The following is a 21164-nucleotide window of genomic DNA, read 5'->3' on the forward strand; positions in this document are numbered from 1 at the left end:
TAATGGTCTTAAGTTGCAGTGGGGGAGGTTTAGGTTGAATATTAGGAAAAACTTTTTCACTAGAAGGATGGTGAAGCACTGGAATGCGTTACCTAGGAAGGTGGTGGAATCTCCTTCCTTAGAAGTTTTTAAGGTCCTGCTTTGAGCAGGTCCTGCTCTGAGCAGGGGGTTGGACTAGATGACCTCCTGAGGTCCCTTCCAACCCTGATATTCTATGATTCTATGATCTTCAGACCAGAGTTAAACCAGTGGAGCAGAGTTATTTACATTCAGTGTACAGGAACATGAAGAGCAGGTCCACCTTAGACCTGGCTGCCCTGAACCTCCATTTGAGGAAACTGGTCTCGTGATGGGAGAGGACCAATGTGAAACAGAGGGGGAACTCCCACTGATGCAATAACCAGTTCACTGAAAACAGAGGGAACCTTAATGTAACACAAGACTCAAGCAGCTTCAACATTGTCTTCATGCCCCTTGCATGCTTACCCAATACTCTGCATCTGTGTAAAGGGGTATCAGAATCTTGCCCTCAGATGTCATCAGAGGAAGTTTTCTTGAATATGACCTGGTAAAAATTGAGTCAGGATCTTGGGATTTGGCCCACAGGCCGCTTCAGTTATTACAGCGACAGAAGTAGCAACTAATGAGATTGTCATGAACTTTCCTGAGAGTGAATAATAATTTCTCTGCCTTCCTGACCGTCATGTCATAATGTAGTCCTGTGATCTTCATACTTCCCAGCTGTAGATCAAAAAAACTCACAGCTCCTGGGTACTTATAAATACCAAGTCAGTTCACAAGAGAGTCAAAGGTTTGGGAATAATGTAGCATGCCTGCCTCTGTCGGCACTCAGGCATGTTTTATAGATGGAAGTAGTTGACTATCAGTATGGACTGTGACCTTAGAAAGCAGACATGGGCCCAGACTCTCTGCTGCTGTGGGAGCAGCAGTGGGGGCCATGAGGTTACATGTCTCATTCTCTTCTTGTTCCACTCCTCCCCCGAGCTCAGCTTAGGGCAGCCTGGCCACACCAGCTGCTATGGTCCCCAATGGACCATTCCTCAGCTGGCTATGGTCCCCAATGGACCATTCCTCAGTTTGGGATTGCCTGAGTGCTGCCCATCCCTGACATACTCCTGTGCCATTGACTGTGCAGTGGGTGGTGTAGGAGATCTTACACAGACACTTGTCTCTTACCACTACATTATTTGCTTTGAGATACATGAATAAATGATTACTTCCTGGTGCAACTTGGTCTGCTCCTTCATTAACGTGGAACTTGATATTATCTGATAACTGACCTGATACTTTATAGAACAGCCTGTTCTGGCTGCCATCTCAACCTCAAACAGTGGCCAAAGCTGTGGTTAGGACACAGAGTGCAAATGCAAACATCTACCTCAGGTCCAGAGAAGTCTGAACTCCCCACGGTGTTACCAACCCTTGCAATTTTATCCTGAGTCGTGTGACAGTTGGTGTTTGTCCTCAGCTCCTGAAGACATGTGAATATGTGAGAGTCTCTGCTTTCATTTAAAAAATATCATTTCTAGCCCTCACGCTTGCCGACAAGATCTTGAAAATGCATCTCAAGTGTGACCTAAAGGCTCAGAAACCAGGAAGAAAATTTTTATATACAAAAACGTTATGATTTTTAAGCCAGTTTTATGATTTTTGAAAGCGTGGATTTGGCAACATCAACTCTGTAGTTGTTGTGTTCTATGTATGGTCTAACTTTTTTTAAAATTAGCATGTAACAACCTCTTTAATATCATTACATGATAACAGCCAGGCAAGTGTAGACAGGCACATATATGGAATTACAATATGAACACAATCAAGTATGGAATTCAGATATGATCCTGGGAACTCTGCTTACCCCTTTCTTCCAGAAAATATGCATATAGTTTCTTCACTCTTTCAGGTAATGAGGCTAAGCCTCCCTACAGGCTGTCTGTAGTCTGAAAAACAACATTGCCATAGGGTCACACTCAGAAGGTTTTCTTCACAAGCATAAAGACAAGAAGCTTAATGGATCTGATTCTCCTTTCCTTTACACCACTTTATTAATAGTAATTATTATTTGTATTACAACAATGGCACCCCTACTGGCCCCAGTCAGAATTGGGGCCCCATTGTACGAGGTTGTGTACATGAAGATAAATAATATACTTGGTGTTCCTATTACTTGCTTTCTGGTTTCTGTGTCTTTAGGAATCACATTATTAGGCATTTCTCCATAACCACAAGGAGTAGAAACTTACTTTTCAAAAAAGAAAAAGAAAGGCGAGAGTCTCGTGTGATCCCATGATTCCAGAAATTGGAGATTTACTGAAAACACTAAATATCACAAACTCACAAAAAAAACCTGTGAGTTGACAATACTGGTTGCAGTTCATCGAGCTGGCCTGATAATGACAATATAAGGACAGTGATGTAGGTTGGTTTTCAAATCACCGGAGATACTTTAGCAAATGCTATTCCAATAACTTCTTCATTCCTGGAAGGAAAACAAAATGTGTCATATCATGGTGTAGTACTGTGGACACCACCAGCCTTGTAGAGCTCTTTGGGAATAAACCAATGGAATATAATGTAACCCCCTGCACTAGACGGTGTCCATATAGTGCTGTGCTATTCTAGTCCCTTTTGGGTATTTGGTAGCATGCTGTATGTATCATGAACTCTGCTGCAAGAGCTGGAATGACTCTTGTCCTTTTTCTCCCATGAAATATACACTTCTGCTAAGTACAGATTTGAGTGCTGGCAGAAAAAGAACAGTAACCTACCTTGACCAACCCCTGTCCCACACAGCAGCCAAGGAGAAGAGAGGTGAAAGGGACATGTTGCCCTGTGAGGCTTCCCAAGCTTGCAACTGGGGGGTTCCTTTAGTCAAGGGCTCTCTTAGGAGGCAATTCAGCATTTGCCTGTAGATCCCACTGACAGAGGTCATTCCCTTCATTGGTCTCGTTGAGGGGCAGCTCTCTGTTGTCCTCCTATCATCCAGCTTTAGTGGTTGCCTCATGTCTCCTGCTGGCAGGTTCATCCTCCTGGCCTTCCCTCTGCAGACAGCCTCCAGCCCGTAGCTGCCAAGATCTGTGCAGCTCCCAGGGATGTTTTAGGCAAATTTAATGAACTGACTTGCATATTTGCAAATAACTTGTCTATAACCATAGACTCTGATTTGTGGTCAATATGTCCTTTTCTGAGCAGTTGCACAAAACTTGGTATCTTTTCGGCTGAGGCAGGTAGGAGAGCAAGACGCAGGATGCTCAGCAGTCCCACCCCCATCTGCTGTTTGCCTGATTCTCTTAGCCTCATGACAACACTTCCTCTTCCTAGTAACATAGTGCCCTCTATTGACTTGAAGCTGAGCTGGGTCTGTGGCGCTCCCAGAATTTCATGTGACCCAGTCCTTTCCATCCCGCTCATTTGAGGAAAGGGGAGTACCCACCCAATGATGAACCAACAGCTTCATTGCAATATTTAGGATTTTGATTTGAAAGAAACTGAAGGAGAGGGAACTAGAATTTGGGTGGTGTTTAATATAATTTGATGTTAAAAACTTTGATAATGGCGCATTATGATTGAAAATGTAATCAAAATAAACTCAGGAAAGGTTATGATTTCCCATGGCAACTGTAACACCCTCCTGGCATGTACGCAGCAATTTGTACTATGGTATAGGCTATTAAACTTCCTAAAGAGTTTCCCTTTGTACTGCGAATAACTGCACGCACACAGCTAAAGACACACAATCAGACTGAGGGTAAAGTTCTGAAAAGCTGTAAGCGCCTGAAAATTAAAAGTTGAAATGAAAGGGCCTTGCCTCCTCAACCATAACTTTAGCACCACTACGAGGTTGCTTTGTCCGCAGAAGCTCTGGAGTGAAGGAGAATCTTGTAATCACACAAACTGCAACTGTTATCCTATCTGTTTTAATCAGATTTTAATTTGAAGCCCATAGTAGTTACTTAACTGATTTAAAGAAAGTTTTTGTTCAAAATATCACTGCATTTTGGCTCTTGTGTACTTGGAGCAGCCTTTGTTTTAAGAGTCTGTGTATATGCATGGGTGTTTGTGTACAACACTATTGAAAATATTAATTCAGCACAGCAGCTCTACCTTCCTATTCATCCAAGCAGGAAGTCAGTCTGTTCACAGTCACTCTATCTTTCCAACACCCTCCCCCTGCCAGCCAAGAGGAGGAGTTTACTCATTACATACCAGTCACTGGCAGATCCCATCTTTTATTTAGGCTTTCTGAAGGCTGACAAAAGCATTCTGTTTCAACAGGAGCTCAGACCTTTACCAGCTTTTATTTGTTCACTTGGTAGAAATCTGAGAGGGAAAAGGTTCAGCCTGTACCTTGGATTGATACACGGTGGAGACTGAAGGACTAAAACTTCAAAGGAAATTGGGTGTGCTGCAGGAACAGGAGGGAGGAATGAAACGCCAGCTGTGCTGATAAGTGGAGCCTCTGTGTAATTTACGTGTGTGTTTGTGGAAACCTGGCCAAAGAACACACACAAACTAGGACAGCTACGTCCCACCTTCCTAGAGGATCTGATCCAGAAACCTGAACAAGGGTAGGAAAGCAGGTTCTTTCCCCCCCTCCCTTCTTTACAAGAAAACAGGCTTTCAGAGTGATTGTTCATCTATTTATAAAGTGTTACGTCATCTAGCCAGGAAATTCTGTCTCCTCACCTCTTGGAGCCTTGTTTTCAAAAGTTACACCCTGACCTGCTTTTCGCTGTGGTTTATGTGCTTAAATTTACAGGAGATACTCTGCTATGAGTTAAGTAAGTGGTGAGGAGCTAGGACTATAATAAACTGGGAATGAATTGATTTTTGCCAGCTGAGTTTGTGTCTACAGAAGTAAAATGTTTTAGATGAGGGGAGAGGAGATGAATGTTGTTAACACTTGTAGAAAGAAAATCACTGGTAATGCACTGTTTTGCTGAATATTGATTGAAAAATACTTAAATTGTTTGTTAAAGCCAGAAAGAATTCAATCTCTTTACTCTATCTGGATGGGGTATTAACTACTTAATAGCTGAGAGATTTGAGATTCTTTTATTTAAAAGACTTCCGGAGCTTTTTCATTTTTTAAGGTCTGTTAATAACACATTCTGGGAACCAGCTTCTGGCCAACAGTATGATTATTCTGGCTAGTGCAGAAATGAAGGAGATGTCACTGACTTTCCATAGTTGTTTTAATTCCTATGAAAGCCCTGGGATTTCCCACACATTACAGGCACCACCCAACACTGAGTGCAGAAGCAGAACTGCCATATGGCCAGATCCTGTTCCCATATCATCAACAAAGCTACCACTGATTTCAATGGGAGGAGAATTGGGCCCCCTTTTGTAGCCTGCCTCTCCTCCCACCCCCATGTGTAGTTTTCCTACTTGATAGCCCTACATCCACGGATGGCTTTTCTCATCTTGTTAGCAATCTGCTCACTCAGTTTTCATGGATGTCAATTGTATGAGTTCCTGATTCACACCCTCGGGGATGTAAATCCACTGCATGTATGGTTCTTGGGCAGGTGGGGGGCACAAGTCCAAGGGGCCCCACCAGAGCTGTTGCCCCCACAAGGGAAGAGTCAACAGCTTCAAGAAATGTCCTGTAAGGCAGTGGTGGTGGAGAAGCAAGACAAGAGGAGGGCACCCTTGGGGAAAACTGCCAAATTGCCACCTTCACTGCAGGAAGCCCCCTCCCCGTCCGGGCGTGTGGAACAGTGACTGGCAGCACCTTCAAAGTTCCACCCATCTATCGGCTTGCTGCTCCTCCAGTTCTTGTGTGAGGAGCCAAGGTGGGTTAGGGCCTTTGGGGCAGGTCTGGGGAGGGGAAGAATGTCCTGCTCACTCCCTTCGTCAGTTAAACTAAGTCCTAATTTTCCCTAGTGTTATCTGTTTCCTTAAACATTTTCCATATTTACTGTCCAAAGCTATAATCCGTAGTTCTTTAGTAACAGAAAGCATTTAAAGTTGCTTGCTTGTCTTCTTTAGCATACCCAGGTTTTCTCTGGATACCATCAATTTCCATATTTCCTTCCCAGCTAAACTTTTCACTGGGCCTAGCCCAACTCTCACATTGTCTCAGGATGTGACTCCTCATGAAAGCATCCAATCAATAACCTGTGACTCAGTTTACCCAGCAGGCCAGACTCCCTCCCAAATAGACCTCTGACTCCTAACAGGCCAGAAGAGGTTCTTGCTGTAATGCGTCCCTTTCAAACCACTACATTGTGTTGAGAAGTGTAGCATGCTGCAGGTTACTTTAGTTGAAGAGCTGTTAAAGCATGAAGCAGATTGCTGCGAGTCTGCTATTATATATATATATAAAGTTTACTTCTTGTAACCATTACATCCTGCAAGAGAGCTCATAAAACTTCAGTGGCACTACATTTTGGGTATACATTTCCAAGTGATTGGGGCCTGTATTAAAATGATGCTTTGTCGGTGATATATCAGTAGCTGGGTTTATACCTAAACCTCAAAAACAATGTGCCAGTGTTTGGTGATGTCAGGACAGTTTGTCATGTTCCCTGTTAACGTTGGTCCCATGTGGAGAGTAAGAGTAGGCAAGCTCTGAAACTGAGCTGTCAACCAGCAAGGGTCAGGTCCACAGGCTGAAGAAATGCCCAGGGTAAAAGAAGTTGAGGTGCAGGAACTGAGCTCCTTGCAATCCTTCATCTTACCTTCTCACAAGCACCAGTTTTTTGCGGGGAAGCTCACACTTAATATCCCCATTGCTGAGCCCCCTATCTCTTTCTAATGTGGTTGGCTCCACAGTTGGCAGCAGTAGTCTCCGGGACTCCCTCAGAGGGCAGGAGTGGTCAGGAGTGGAGGTTGTTGTTTTTTTTTTTAAATTTAGAAAATAAAATAACTTTTTTTTGCCTGAATTTTTTATGAAAATTCAAAACCTTTGATTCAGAATGCTTCCACAGTGCCTCCTGGGAACTGAATTTGGGTGCATCATTGCCCCTATTCTCTTCTATGGGGCAGGCTCCCTAACCAGACTACATCTCCCAGGCTGCACTGTGGTCTCCCATCCTGGTAAATCACTCCAGTGAATCATGGGAGTCCCTGACCATGGTGCATTATAGGAAGTGTAGTCCAAGTGGGGATCTGACTCAGAGGAGCATGAGGACTCCCATGAGGAAACACAGTAGCATTTCCCAGAGTGAAACGTGTTGGTTTTCAGCATGATATTTTGGTTTTGGTTGAAAAAAGAAAATGTCTGAGTTTTGGGGTGTTTGTTTTTCAACATAAAGTCAAAATTTTCTGCCATAAGTAGAAACTTTTCATGAAAAACATTGTTTTGTCATGCTCAATTTCCCATTCAAAAAACCCTTTCAATGGATTTTTTTTTTTGGACTAGCCCTAGTAAAGAAGCCAATGCTGTAGGGGGATAGAAAGACCCACCAGTGAAATACTCCTTGCCATGTTATCCTAACGTAGAACTTCCTTCCACAGGACTAGGAAGCTTCCATGGGCCTTAAGATTTCACCCTACAAGACTCTGCTATGAGTAAGTGGCCCCTTTCGTACACTGCTGATTTTGCACACTTATGACATACGTTCAAATGAAATGTTTTGAGAACCAGGAGAAAGATAAGCCGTGACATTGTACATTATATCAAGTTTCATCCTTGGCTCCATCTATCACAAATAATTGTATGCTGTATCATTTCAGCTTCCCTACTTCTAGTGTAGATTTCCCTTCTCTTTCATACAGTGCTGCTTTAACAAAAAGGAAAATTTGTGGTGGATAGTAGTAACACACAGCTTTTTAGATCGGACCTATGAGACTCTCAAGTTAGGCTTGCCAGATATTAATGTGGATGTCTAACATCTGGCACTGGGAGAGGTTAGAGACAGGATACTGGATAGATGACCTGAGATATACTCCAGTATGGTCATTCCTGTCTTCCCGTGTGCTGAAAGGTTTGCTCTGCCACATGTTTCTCCATAGGGTGGAACTTTATTTTAAAGATATTGTAAAAATATAAATAACCTTCTGACCCTCCTCACTTCCATCTTTTCCTCTACCTTATTCACCATTTCCTCTTCCTCCTGCCGACACTGCTTTGTTCATAAACACTGATTGAGATATGCTACCTGCTGTCCACTATTTCCATACTAATGTATCTGAGAGGAGAAGAAAAGAATTTGCTGAACTTTGCTGCTAGTTCTTCCCAATACCCTGTATCTCGCAGCAGTTAAGCCCTGATTTTTCACAGGTGCTGAGCTCCCACAGCTCCCATAGACATCATTGGAGTGATGGGTGCTCAGCATGCTGAAAATCAGAACCATAATGTGGCTAAAGAGTCACCGTCAACATACAACACTCCTGCTAATACATCCCAGAATCATATTAGCCTCTTTTGCAGCTGCTTCACGTTGATGACTCATATTCAGTTTGTGGTCCATTATAACCCCCAGATCCTTTTCAGCAGTCCTACCACCTAGCCAGTTATTCCCCATTTTATAGTTGTGCATTTGATTTTTCCTGCCTAAGTAAAGAACTTTGCACTTGTCTTTATTGAATTTCATCTTGTTGATTTCAGACCAATTCTCCAGGTTGTCGAGGTCATTTTGAATTTTAAACCTGTCCTCCAAAGTGCTTGGAACCCCTCCCAGGTTGGTGTCATCTGCAAATTTTATAAGCATACTCTGTATTCCATTATCCAAGTCATTAATGAAAATATCAAATAGTACCAGACCCAGGACTGACTCCTGTGGGATCCCACTAGAAAAACCCTCCCAGTCTGACAGCAAACCATTGATAACTACTCTTTGAGTGTGGTCTTTCAAGCAGTTGTGCACCCACCTTATAGTAAATTTGTCTCAACCACATAGTTTGCTTATGAGAATGCCATGCAGAAGTTTGCCAAAAGCCGTACTAAAATCAACGTTTATCACATTACTGCTTTCCCTCACCCATCCGCTAGATCAGTAATCCTATCAAAGAAGGACATTAAGTTGGTTTGGCATGATTTGTTCTTGACATAACCATGCTGACTATTCCTTATAACCCTATTATACGCCAGGTGCTTACAAATTGATTGTTTAACAATTTGCTCCAGTATCTTTCCAGCTCCTGAAGTTAGGCTTACTGGTCTACAATTCCCTGTGTCCTTCTTGTTCCCCTTTTGAAGGATAGGTGCTATGTTTGCCCTTCTCTAATCTTCTGGGACCTCTCCTGTCCTCCAGGCGTTCTCAAAGATCATTGCTAACAGCTCTGAGATTGCTTTGGCTAGTTCTTTAAGGACCCTAGGATGAATTTCATCAGGCCCAGCTGACTTGAATACATCTAACTTATCTAAATATTCTTCAACCTGTTCTTTCCCTATTTTGGCTTGCATTCCTTCCCCTGGTTGTCAGTATTAATTGTGTTGAGGATCTAGTCATCATTAATCTTTTTAGTGGAGACTGAAGCAAAATAGAAAAGGAGTACTTGTGGCACCTAAGAGACTAACAAATTTATTTGAGCATAAGCTTTCGTGAGCTACAGCTCACTTCATCGGAAGCACAATAGGCATTAAACATCTCTACCTTCTTAATGTCATCAGTTATTAGTTCTCCTTCCCTGCTAAGTAGAGGACCTACACTTTTCTTCATCTTTCTCTTGCTTCCAATGTATTTAAAGAACCTCTTCTAATTGCCTTTTATGTCCCTTGCCAGGTGTAACTCATTTTGTGCCTTAGTTTTTCTGATTTTGTCCCTACATGCTTGTGCTGTTTTTCTCTAATCCTTCTTATCAGTTAATCCATGTTTCCACTTTTTGTAGGATTCCTTTTTGATTTTCAGGTCATTAAAGAGGTCCTGATGAAGCCATATTGGTATCTTACTATTCTTCCTATCTTTCTTTTGGATCGGAATTAGTTGAATTCAGTTGTGAATTTAATATTGTCTCCCTGAGAAACTGCCAGCTCTCCTGAATTCCTGTTTCCCTTAGATTTTTTTTCCATGGAACCTTACTTACCAGTTCTCTGAGTAAAAGTCTGCTTTTTTGAAGTCCATAGAAATGATCAAGGTATCCTCTAAACTTTGTCTATTTTACAGAATACGTAAGGAATTGAATTTCCTTCAAGCTGCAGCTCAACTCTCAAAATGATAGAGACTTCCTACTGAGACTTTTGGGCTCTGATCCTTAATTGATTCCATGATGAACTTTCCTATACCTACCTTAAGTGATGTTTACAGTGCTTCCTTTCTTTTAGTGTCAAATATCCAGTTACCAGAAACCTTAATTAAAGCAACCACACAGAATAGGTCAGATGCTAACCTGGTATTAAACTGTAGTTCATAGTTCACTCTACTGTGCCAGTTTATATATAACAACTGAAGATCTGGACCAAAGATTGCTCTTTAAAATGGTAAAGATCAATTTCATCCTGACAACGCTTTGTATTTTCAAAGCATTGAATAAATATTAGGTCGACTGTTACTTAATTATTGTAATATTCATTAGAGGAATTTATACTTGTTTGTTCTTGTGATGGGAAGATAAGAGACTCCTAAACATGCCATATATTTTTGCTGTTAGAATTACTGGACAGTTATTCTAGTTTGTGTGAGGAATGTGTGAATTATGACCTAAACATTAACAGAACTTTTGAGGTTGGGATAACATTTCCCTACATGATCACAAGTTTTCATTTTGGTGCACCTCTGCACTTTCTGCTTCAAAGAGATGCTGGGGACACCAAAAATCTCAGAGAGAGCTAGTTTTCATAAGATTTCTGGCATAATTGTGCAGACTCTGAATGTGTTTGGCTAAATATTCCCATTTCTGTGTGCTTTCTTTGCTTATAGGAACCGAGCATCCAGATTTCTTAAGGTTCATTTGTCACCTGTTTGAGCCCATCTAGTGTGATCATTTTATAAACCAGTATGAAAGTTCCTTATTTTTTCTGACAATCAAAGGTGCAGTACAGTAGATGTCATTTAAAAAAAGACTGCTTGGTCATAGCTACAAGTTGAAACAATTATTTCAATTACAAACATGGGTTAGAGTCTTAGTCACATAATTTTAAAAATCCACCAAATTCCAGGGCTGCAATTGGTGCAGTTTTGTGTACTGGGGTTGTAAAGGAGGTTTATACTATCTTCCCATTTCGTTATGATTCTGCAGCCAGTTCAGAACACAGCATGATTTAAAGCAGTCTAAGGACTGCAGTAAGTTGTGCTGATTGGTAATGGCTCCTGGCGTGGAGGGTGGGAGACATTTCACAGCTGGAAATTGCCAGAGCTCAATAGCACTTTGGCCACACCCCCTTGCTTGGCCATATCTCCTATGCCATGGCCTGCTTTTCTGCTTTTTATTCTTCCTTTTTATTGTGGGCATACATAAATGGTAAAATTAAGATTACATAAGGTGCAAAAAAATATTAATGTAACTGGTGGGGGAAGCAGTAACATGGGTCACAGATGGATAAAGAACACAGTGTAAACAACATACAAAACAAATGGAATTGCATGAGATCTTAATGAGAGAAGTTCTGGAGGGCATTTGGTTTTTTAATGCAGTTCCCCATTTAAGCATAAACTTTAAAAGGTAGCTATGGGCTCATATATCCGTCATCTGAATCGTTCATAAGACTAGTCATCTTTTTCCATGAGTAAGACTCTTTGTTCCTCTTCCTAGTCTGCCACAGCCAATATTTCTAAGTAATTATGATTTAGCAGCAACTGTAAGAAAGGCTTTGAACCAGTCTACTGATACCATTGCAGTCTCCAGAACTTGGAGCTGGCTGTTCCAGAGGCAGCATACCACTCAGTGATTAATAAAACCTTGTGGGAACTGGGCATAGCAATCACAGCCTCATGTGTGATTGGCAATGTTGATTTACTACAACTGTTGGACCAGCAGAATGATACAGGATCGTGCAGCACCTCTGGACAGCGCACCAGGTCCATAGCTAATGATGTAGCTCTCAGAAAATAATGTAATTAAGAAAGAAATTAGTACCTGACAAGTGGTCTGGAATGCTGGTCTGAGTATCTGCTCTTTTCCGCAGCATCAGGGAGTAATGGAAGTTTGGCTGTTAACCAGAAACTCTAGTGTGGTTTTCAAGTTTGTACTTAGTTCATCTAATATTTTTTTTTGAGGGGGGGGGGGAGTTAGGGAGGGCTTTTCTTTATACTAAAGAACTTCAGCTCAGTGTAAGAGATTCTTTTTACTGATGTAACAAAAATCATTTGTTACCAGTTTTGAAACTTACACCAACAAAAAACTGGAAAAATAACTTGACAAATGATGGACCTCTGCCAAATACCTTTCAAAAGTTCATAGTTAGCTGGCCAGTTTGGATAGAAGCACTGGAAAGAAATTAAGTTAGTACTTTAATATCATTACAATGTATATCAGATAGGAAAAACTGAGTGTGGGGGAGGGGGGAGGGTGAACACGAAACCTTGGAAAAGTGTAGCCGACCTAGATAGCAAGGTTAGTTTAAAAGATGGAATGAACTGGAACACAGTAAGATTCACAGTATCTGACATGAACAGAGCACATACTCTGGTTTGGAAAGATCATTGGACCCAGTGGGACTACTCCCATGTATGAAGTTATTCATTGTGTTTGCAGTTCTGAGGCCTAAATGTTCAGAATTTGAGACAACTGATATTTTTCTATGCTGTAATAATGCAGATTACTATTCAGGATACTCATTATACAGAATGTTTATCCATCATAGAAAAATTCAATGAATCACTATATCTGGAATCTTTTTATTTGGACTATAAGGACTTCATAACTAAGAACAATGATGATAAAGTTGCCACAGAGACATTCATTCCGATTTTAGTAGACCTAAATTATCAGCCTTATCGTAATTATGTAGTGTGGTGGTAATGTAGTTTTTTTGCACTTAGCAGATATGAATTGGTTGTTTGCTGCTGAATGATGCAACAGTAATGTTTATTCAGTTAGGCAGGGTGCTGCTTCTGTCTGTAGTAAACATAAGTAGAAGAAAGAATTAGAAGTTCATCTTTGGGATAAAGGTTGGGAGGACAATGTTATGAACAATGTTATGACAGCTGCTATATCTAACAGTCTGTAAGAAACTCCACAGGTGCAATTCAAAATGTCATAACACTTGTACACATACATGGAACATGTATAATTGAATGTCAATGCCATGAATTAACATTCTGGAGGTGGGATTTATTCATATTTTGTCCAGAAGAATTCCTTTCCAAAAGCTTTTATTTCAAACTAGATGTTTAAAATAAGGCAGGAGTTTATTCTTTCGAACCACAAAATAAAAGTTTCTTTCCGGTGTATTTTATCAATGCCAAGAAACTTTCATAATTGTAATATAGTTATCCTGATAGTTAAAATGCTGCAGAGGGATTGGCACACTGTAGAGAAATACGTACATGTCATAATGAAAAGCACAAAGCATATTTTCTTGTGTTCTTCTGTATTACTATTGTAATTTAACTTTTTACACAGTATGATAGCCCTGCCTCTTTATTAGATAGTAAGTAGTTTCCATATAGATTTTTTTTGTTGTCCTTGGAGGAAGGATCTCACCTGTTCTTTAGTGACAATAAGATCAGTGTGGCAAGCCTACTACAGAACCATGAGCTGTGGAGGGGGAAAAACAGTACTGAAGGTCAATTTTGCAATCTATATTATGGAAACTAAGAAAAGGGCAACAGAACATCCTTAGAGCCCTGCAAATTTGCAGATATCTGCTTTATATCTGCGGATATCCACGGAATATGTTTGAGGATTGCAGATCAGATGTGGATAAAAATTTTGTATCCATGCAGGGTTCTAAAAATCATTTAGCACAGGGGGACACACAAACAAGATGATTAACACAGCAATGGTATGGCAAGGAGCAAAACTGACAAGTAATAGTATAGCAATATGTGTTGGAGCAGTGTTAACCCCTGAAGTGCTTTGGAATTTACTATGACATGAACTCTTACATTATCTGCCTTCAAGGTACACAGGATACAATTCACATAGAAGTCATTCACAGAATTGTGACTTATGGAATCTAAGTCCTGAATTGGGCCCAGTGGCTTCGATACACTATTTATTTATTTGCTTATCTATGATGCGTCAGAATGAGTTCACTTTAAAAGGTTACCCTGACTGCTGTTGGGGAATAAGAAGGGGTCTTAATTTGGGATTAAGGACCAGTTAAATTTTCATATTTGAGTAGATTTTGTTGGACCCTACGTTATGAGAGCTATGTAGAATGCTTTTTGAGTCAGTCTGACAAAATCTAAAGCATTTTTCTTCATTATGGACTTATTTACAATGAAAAATTCTCTGAGAATTTGATAATTCAACTATCACTCCATCTCTTGGCTTCTAAACAAAGGTTAAGTAAGTTTGTGTGATATGTTTAAGCACAAACACACATACCCTTGAGTCCAAATACTAAATGGTTTAGCTTAAAAGCAGTTTTAGGACCTATTCTATGCAGGAAATGTCATGTTTATATTTTAAATTTGTATCCAAATCACGTACATTTAAACTGATATGTTAACAGGCCTTTTCATGGCATCTCTCCCAAGCAGCTGATACCCAGGATGGACTACTCCATTCACACAGTCTGATTAAAACTCTGATATAGATTTAAGTCAATGAGGGAACATTTAAAGTGGAATAGCCTTCCAAGTAACATGGTAGAATCAAGTAAAACTATTGTATTTAAGCAAAAGCTGGAAGACTATGTGGAAATTGAGCTTAAAAGGTACCAGGTCTCAATGCAACTCCTATTGAAATATGAGTCTTTCCAGTGGCTTAAAAGAGAATTTGAACAGGCTAAGTTTTGTGTTTGCAAGTAGCCAAGCTCCCATTCCAGGGTAAGCAGGGGCTCTCCATGATTCTTGTTTTGTTTCTTCCTTCATCCTAGGCTGAGTGTTGGTTGGGTAAGTCAAGTTGGTTGGGCAGCAGGGTGGTGTATGTGCATTATTTTTATTTGTTTAGTCTTCCAATTGCACAAACATTAATACAAATTTAAAGGTGAAAATGTACATTTGAAAGGTAAGCCCCAAAATTATATAGGATAGAAGGGACAGTGCTGTCATCAAGCTATCCAGACCTACTTCTGCTTCTGTACAAATACTCAATTATGAATACATGCTTAACCTGTCAGGCACAAATCTGACTCTCCCCTCCCTTACAGCGTTGGAGGAGACATACCAATGAGGTTACGTCAATGGGGCACTGGTATAAGAGACTTGGACTGCTAGAACCTGCTCCTATGATTGAAGTAAATAATGAAATTCCCATTAACTTTCATGGCCACAGGTCTGGGACTGAATTGCCTGAATAATTCAATATTTTTAAAACTCTGTGGAAAACAGACCTGCATTTTGGTTCCTAGAGTTTCTAACAGAGATCGTGACATAACAAAGTTACCAATAGACGTGAAACTAGTGTAAAATGTTATAGATGGAATATGAAAGTGAGAAGTTCTTTCTCAGCTGAAATGCTGGTTTACTAGAGAATGGTGTATACTTTTCATAGTAAAGCTGACCTACAGGAATGCCCTACTTTTCTGTTTAGTCATAAATTTATATTTCTTTTGCAAGCATAAAAAGATTTGAATGGAAATATACATTGATATTTATCTGAAATTAAAATAGGTTTATAAATATATATGTATAGATTCTTTTTATCTTTTAAAACCTATTTTAATTTTAAATAAAAAATACTGGAAATAAATTGAATGCCTTTTGTTTGCTTTTTAAATTTCTGGAATAGTTTTCCACAAATATTTTTCTCATAGTAATTTCACACAAGTCTAAAAATTTAAAGACTTCATGAGTGTGAGTTTTATTCATGTTAAGTGTTATATGAAAACATTACTAAAGTAGAATTAGAAGAGATATTGTTGTTCCCCTCTCTATAGCACTGGTGAGGCCTCAGCTGGAGTACTGGGTCCAATTTTGGGCATCACACTTCAAGAAAGATATTAAAAAATTGGAGATAGTTCAGAGGAGAGCAACAAAATTGATAAGAGGTTTAGAAAGCCTGACCTGTGAGGAAAGGTTGAAAGAATTGGATATGTTTAATCTAAAGAAAAGAAGGATGAGGGAGGACATAACAGTCTTCAAATATGGGAAAAGATTGTTATAAAGAGGATGGTGATCAATGTTCTCCATGTCCACTGAGGGTAGGACAAGTAGTAATAGCCTCATAGGCTTAGCTTTTAGGCAGCAAAGGAGATTCAATTTAGATATTACTAAAAGCTTTCCAACTATAAGGATAGTTGAGCACTAGAACAAGGGAGGTTGTGGAATCCCCATCATTGGAGGTTTTTAAGAATAGGTTAGAAAACATCTGTCAGGGATAGTCTAGGTAAATTAATCCTGCCTCAGCATATGGGGATGAACTAGATGACCCCTTGAAGTCCCTTCCAGCCTTGCATTTCTATGATTCTGTGATTCAGAACAGGTATAATCTGATGATGATTTATATTGAAGTCTATAGGAAATATTTTAAAAACTGAAGTATGTTTTGCATTAGTGTAATTTTTTAAATAAATCATGGCTGTTCTCTGTAAATGGTGCCAGCGGGTTAGGGTGTCATTTTCAGGTGTCCAACACTCTTAGCCACTTGAAAATACCTCTCCTCTCCATATCCATATTAGAATTTCATTGACTGTTGTCTGAAAATTAGTTGTAGAGCTTTTTGATGTCATTAAAAGTGGTGTGAATGTCCTTTTTACTTGGTTCAAGGATAAAGTTAGCATGTGTTAAAAATTAAAGTTTTAACTTAAAGTTAAAATGTAACATATTTGTACCAATTGTCTACTGGCATTAGTAAAAGTGTTATATTCCGATGGAGTACTTAGAGGCAGTTTGTGTTCTGTTTTAATGGGATTACGTCAATGTTTTGCTTCAGCAACTCAGTGTAGCTTTATGGTGAAGATCATTGCAGTTGGAACAGGCTCAGCTGACAGCACTGTGATATATATATACACACTATAGTATATTGATATAAAGCTATAGACAGCAACAGAACACCCCATATATTGGTTGGTATAAAAATAGTCACCTCATGTCAGCCTTCTATGTTCTTGTTTCCCTAGCAGATGCTCTCAGAGAATACAAAATGTTAAGGGACTACACTGTTGTTTAGGGAATCCTGTGTGCCATTGTTGACAGGCAACTAGACCACCATGATAAAGTTATAATTGCCTTTGAAACTGCATTTGCTTCAGAAAGAAATGCAGGAAATAGCTGAATCAAACCATCTCTCTCTCTCTCTCTCACTCACAGTAACCACCTGTAGAACGGCTTCTATAGCAGTGGTTTTCAACCTTTCCAGACTACTGTATCCCTTTTGGGAGTCTGATTTGTATTCTGTACCCCAAGTTTCACCTCACTTAAAAACTTACAATATCAGACATAAAAATACAAACGTGTCACAAACTAAGCAAATATCTAGATGAGTTGATGTACCACCTGGAAGACCTTTGCGTACTCCTGGTTGAGAACCACTGTTCGATAGGACTGGGAATAAAGGGAGTTGCTGCAGAGGTAGCACTCCCTTCCCACGCACCGGGAGGGACTGGTTGAAGAAGCACGGGAAGGGGACATGAAGAAATTTCTGATTGGCAGACATGGAGGGGGTGCATGTGGACTAAACACTTTCTCTTACCGTTATCACCTTCCTGTGTCCGGAGCTTACCTCCAAACTCAGATGGACAAAATACTAACAGTATTGCTATTGCGTACAGCTTCCTAAATTGAAAAAATAAGATTGTTAGCTGGAGTAGAATTTCTCAGCTAGCCTGGAAGCTGGTGAGTTTTTCTGCTACCCCAGTCAAGACTGACCTAGAGCCCTGGTATTTTAATTTAAAAAATTTGAAGGTTTAGTAACTCCTTAACCAGACAAGAAAAATTATGCGTGCAATAACTTCCTCATTCCTGTGGAAAACTCCAGAAAACTCTGCTCACCAAACCATAAAGCTTTGCACAGACAGCTGTGGCTAGCCAAAGGCACACCCAAAAGCTGCTTGTAGGCAGTTCACTCTGTCCCATAGCAGGATGTGTGCATCTTCCCCACCAGGAGGAACCAAGAGGCATCTGAAAAGTAGCACTCCTGCACATATCTTCATTGAAATAGTCTTTACAGCTCCAAACAGGGAGGAGGGGATTGATATTCTCATGACAATCCGAGTGCAAATGTCAAACTCCCACCCACCGGCTGCTGGAGAAGCACTGCCCTGAGCAGGGCAGGCTCATTCTGAAAAGGTGTTTACTTTGTTTCTATGCTGATGCCATTCACATATGAAGAGCCAGCATCTGTATGGTCTAGTTTTGCGCACTCACCCTCCTCATTGACTTTTGCTGAGTTTCTTTCTCTTCCCACTGCCAGCCACCAGCTCCCTTCCTTCCTTCCTCTGCTTTTTGTCTTCTGGAGAAAACAATTAGCATCTCTTGAGCAAGTCCTGTCAGGGATGCCATAAACACCATCAAGATATACATTTTAACACGCTCAAAACTGCCTTCACCAAACAAGGACATTCCACCACAGAAGTAGATCGTATCATGGAATGGGCCACCCAGATATTCCAAGAGAACCTGCTTCATTATAGAAATAATCCCCTCTGACAAGTTGTCACCTACCACCCCACACTGGAACCCATAAAGGGTATAATCAAACAACTATAACCTATATTCAGTTGGGACCCCATTCTGAAGGAAATCTTTCCTGAACCTGCTCTTCTGGCTTTCAAACAGCCCCCCAACCTCATCATCAGAAGAAAGCTTCTCACAGACCAGGACACCAACTGAAAGTGGCTCCATACCCTGCTAGAACAACAGATGCAAAACCGCAGACATATCTCCACAGCTACAATGATCAACACCCTTCACAACACACCTTTCAAGATCCATGGATCCTCCAAATGCCTAACACGATATGTGGTGTACCTCATTCAGTGCACCAAATGCCCCACTAGCAACTGTGTGAGTGAAACCAGACAATCACTATGCTCTTGAATGAACTCACACAGGAAAATGATAAACGACAAAAACATATCACCTGTAAGTGAAAACTTTTCATAAAGTGATCACTCTCTCTCAGTCCTTATCCTCAAACGAAACCTGCACATCACTTTCGAAAGATGAGCCTGGGAACTTAAATTCATTACTTTGCTAGGCACTAAAATCATGGACTGAATAGAGACAGTGGATTTATGATGTCTTACAACAATCTGTAACTCACTAAGAACCTCACCGATGCACCCTCTTCCTTTCCTCCCTATGACTGGAGAAGTGTTAACAGGCCACTACACCTTGAATGGTCCCTTGAAATATTTGTTAACTACTTATGCTCAACAATCTGGTCAAATCTTTGTTGCCTCTGCAAGACTAGTGGGAATAAGTTGTTTTTGCCACTAAAAGGAACAGATACTACTCTAAATAGGTATGTTGAGTAGGAAAGTGTCATGTTTACATGCACTTCTCAGAGCAGAACTGTAAGTATAACCTAGTAGAAATTCATCAGGAAAGTTGGCACTACAGGAGAAATTCATGGGAGAGAACAAATTCCACTTGAAACTCCCCGAGTTTTCTCTTGTAAAGTTTCCTCTGCATTCTCCCTTGAAGGTGATGGATTTTCGATCTTTAAGAAGGGATGTGGCTTGGAAACCCAGTGGAATTCAGGCTCTTTGGGGCAACCAGTCTTCATCCCTGGGATTCTTCAAGGAAGGGAAATTAATGCTACATAGAGTACACACAATTAATTTGCATGCTTGACACAGCATTACTTCTCAAGGGGATTTCCACTAGGGCAGGCATCAATCTAAGGAAACCTAGCGCTATGATCTCACATCCCAGAATAACCCCACTGGAAGTGCAGAGCCTTAGAATTCAAGAAGCAGCCTCTGGACAGTTCATGATGAAAAATTAAATTATTACGTGAAAAAGTCTCAGTAGCGTGAAGAGAAACCTGACATTTTTCATGATGGGACTTAAATTGCTCCTGCCCTCTCTCTTGGCATCAAAATTGTAACACTGTGAGAATGGCAAAAAAACCGAGGAGTCCTTGTGGCACCTTAGAGACTAACAAATTTATTTGGGCACAAGCTTTCATGGGCTAAAACCCACTTCATCGGATGCATGCAGTGGAAAATACAGTAGGAAGATATATATACACAGAGAACATGAAAAAATGGGTGTTGCCATACCAACTGTAACGAGACCAATTAATTAAGGTGGGCTATTATCAGCAGGAGAAAAAACAACCTTTTGTAGTGATAATCAGGATGGTCCATTTCAAACAGTTGACAAGAAGGTGTGAGTAACAGTAGGGGGAAAAATTAGCATGGGGAAATAGTTTTTACTTGTGTAATGACACATCCACTCCCAGTCTTTATTCAAGCCTAATTTAATGGTGTCCAGTTTGCAAATTAATTCCAATTCTGCAGTTTCTCGCTGGAGTCTGTTTTTGAAGTTTTTTTGTTGGAGAATTGCGACTTTTAGGTCTGAAATTGAGTGACCAGCGAGGTTGAAGTGTTCTCCGATTGGTTTTTGAGTGTTATAATTCTTGATGTGTGATTTGTGGTCATTTATTCTTTTGTGTAGAGATTGTCTGGTTTGGCCAATGTACATGGCAGAGGGGCATTGCTGGCATATGACGGCATATATCACATTGGTAGATGTGCAGGTGAACGAGCCTCTTATGGTGTGGCTGATGTGATTAGGTCCTATGATGGTGTTCCCTGAATAGATATGTGGACAGAGTTGGCAACGGGCTTTGTTGCAAGGATAGGTTCCTGGGTTAGTGTTTTTGTTGTGTGGTGTGTGGTTGCTGGTGAGTATTTGCTTCAGGTTGCGGGCATGTCTGTAAGCGAGGAGTGGCCTGTCTCCCAAGATCTGTGAGAGTGAGGGATTGTTCTTCAGGATAGATTGTAGATCCTTGATGATGCACTGGAGAGGTTTAAGTTGGGGGCTGAAGGTGACCCTCCAACATCCACTACAAAGCCCATCAGAGGTCTTAGAAAAGAGCATTTCTCTTGACATATTTGAGAGAGAGATTTTAAAACTTGTGAAAACAAATACAGTATAGGGAAATATCGAGAAGGAGTTCAAGCAGTGATCGATAAAATTACTTTCTTAGGTTAAACCTTATGTATCAGGGACTCATGGTCTTGAAGGGAGAAGAAC

The 21164-nt window shown here is 40.5% G+C and overlaps 1 protein-coding gene across 1 annotated transcript in view; it reads left to right on the forward strand.

Annotated features, from left to right (window-relative positions):
* The first annotated feature begins 4325 nt into the window (after nucleotides 1-4325).
* The window catches only part of PIK3CB (phosphatidylinositol-4,5-bisphosphate 3-kinase catalytic subunit beta), a 190957-nt gene continuing 174118 nt past the window's right edge, over nucleotides 4326-21164 (forward strand). Inside the window, exons 1-2 of the mRNA XM_074963971.1 lie at nucleotides 4326-4586; nucleotides 7483-7536. The gene's annotated coding sequence lies outside the window, so the exon portion shown is untranslated. The remainder of the gene's footprint in view (nucleotides 4587-7482; nucleotides 7537-21164) is intronic.

Source organism: Natator depressus, chromosome 9, assembly GCF_965152275.1.
Source record: "Natator depressus isolate rNatDep1 chromosome 9, rNatDep2.hap1, whole genome shotgun sequence".
Taxonomy (NCBI): domain Eukaryota; kingdom Metazoa; phylum Chordata; order Testudines; family Cheloniidae; genus Natator; species Natator depressus.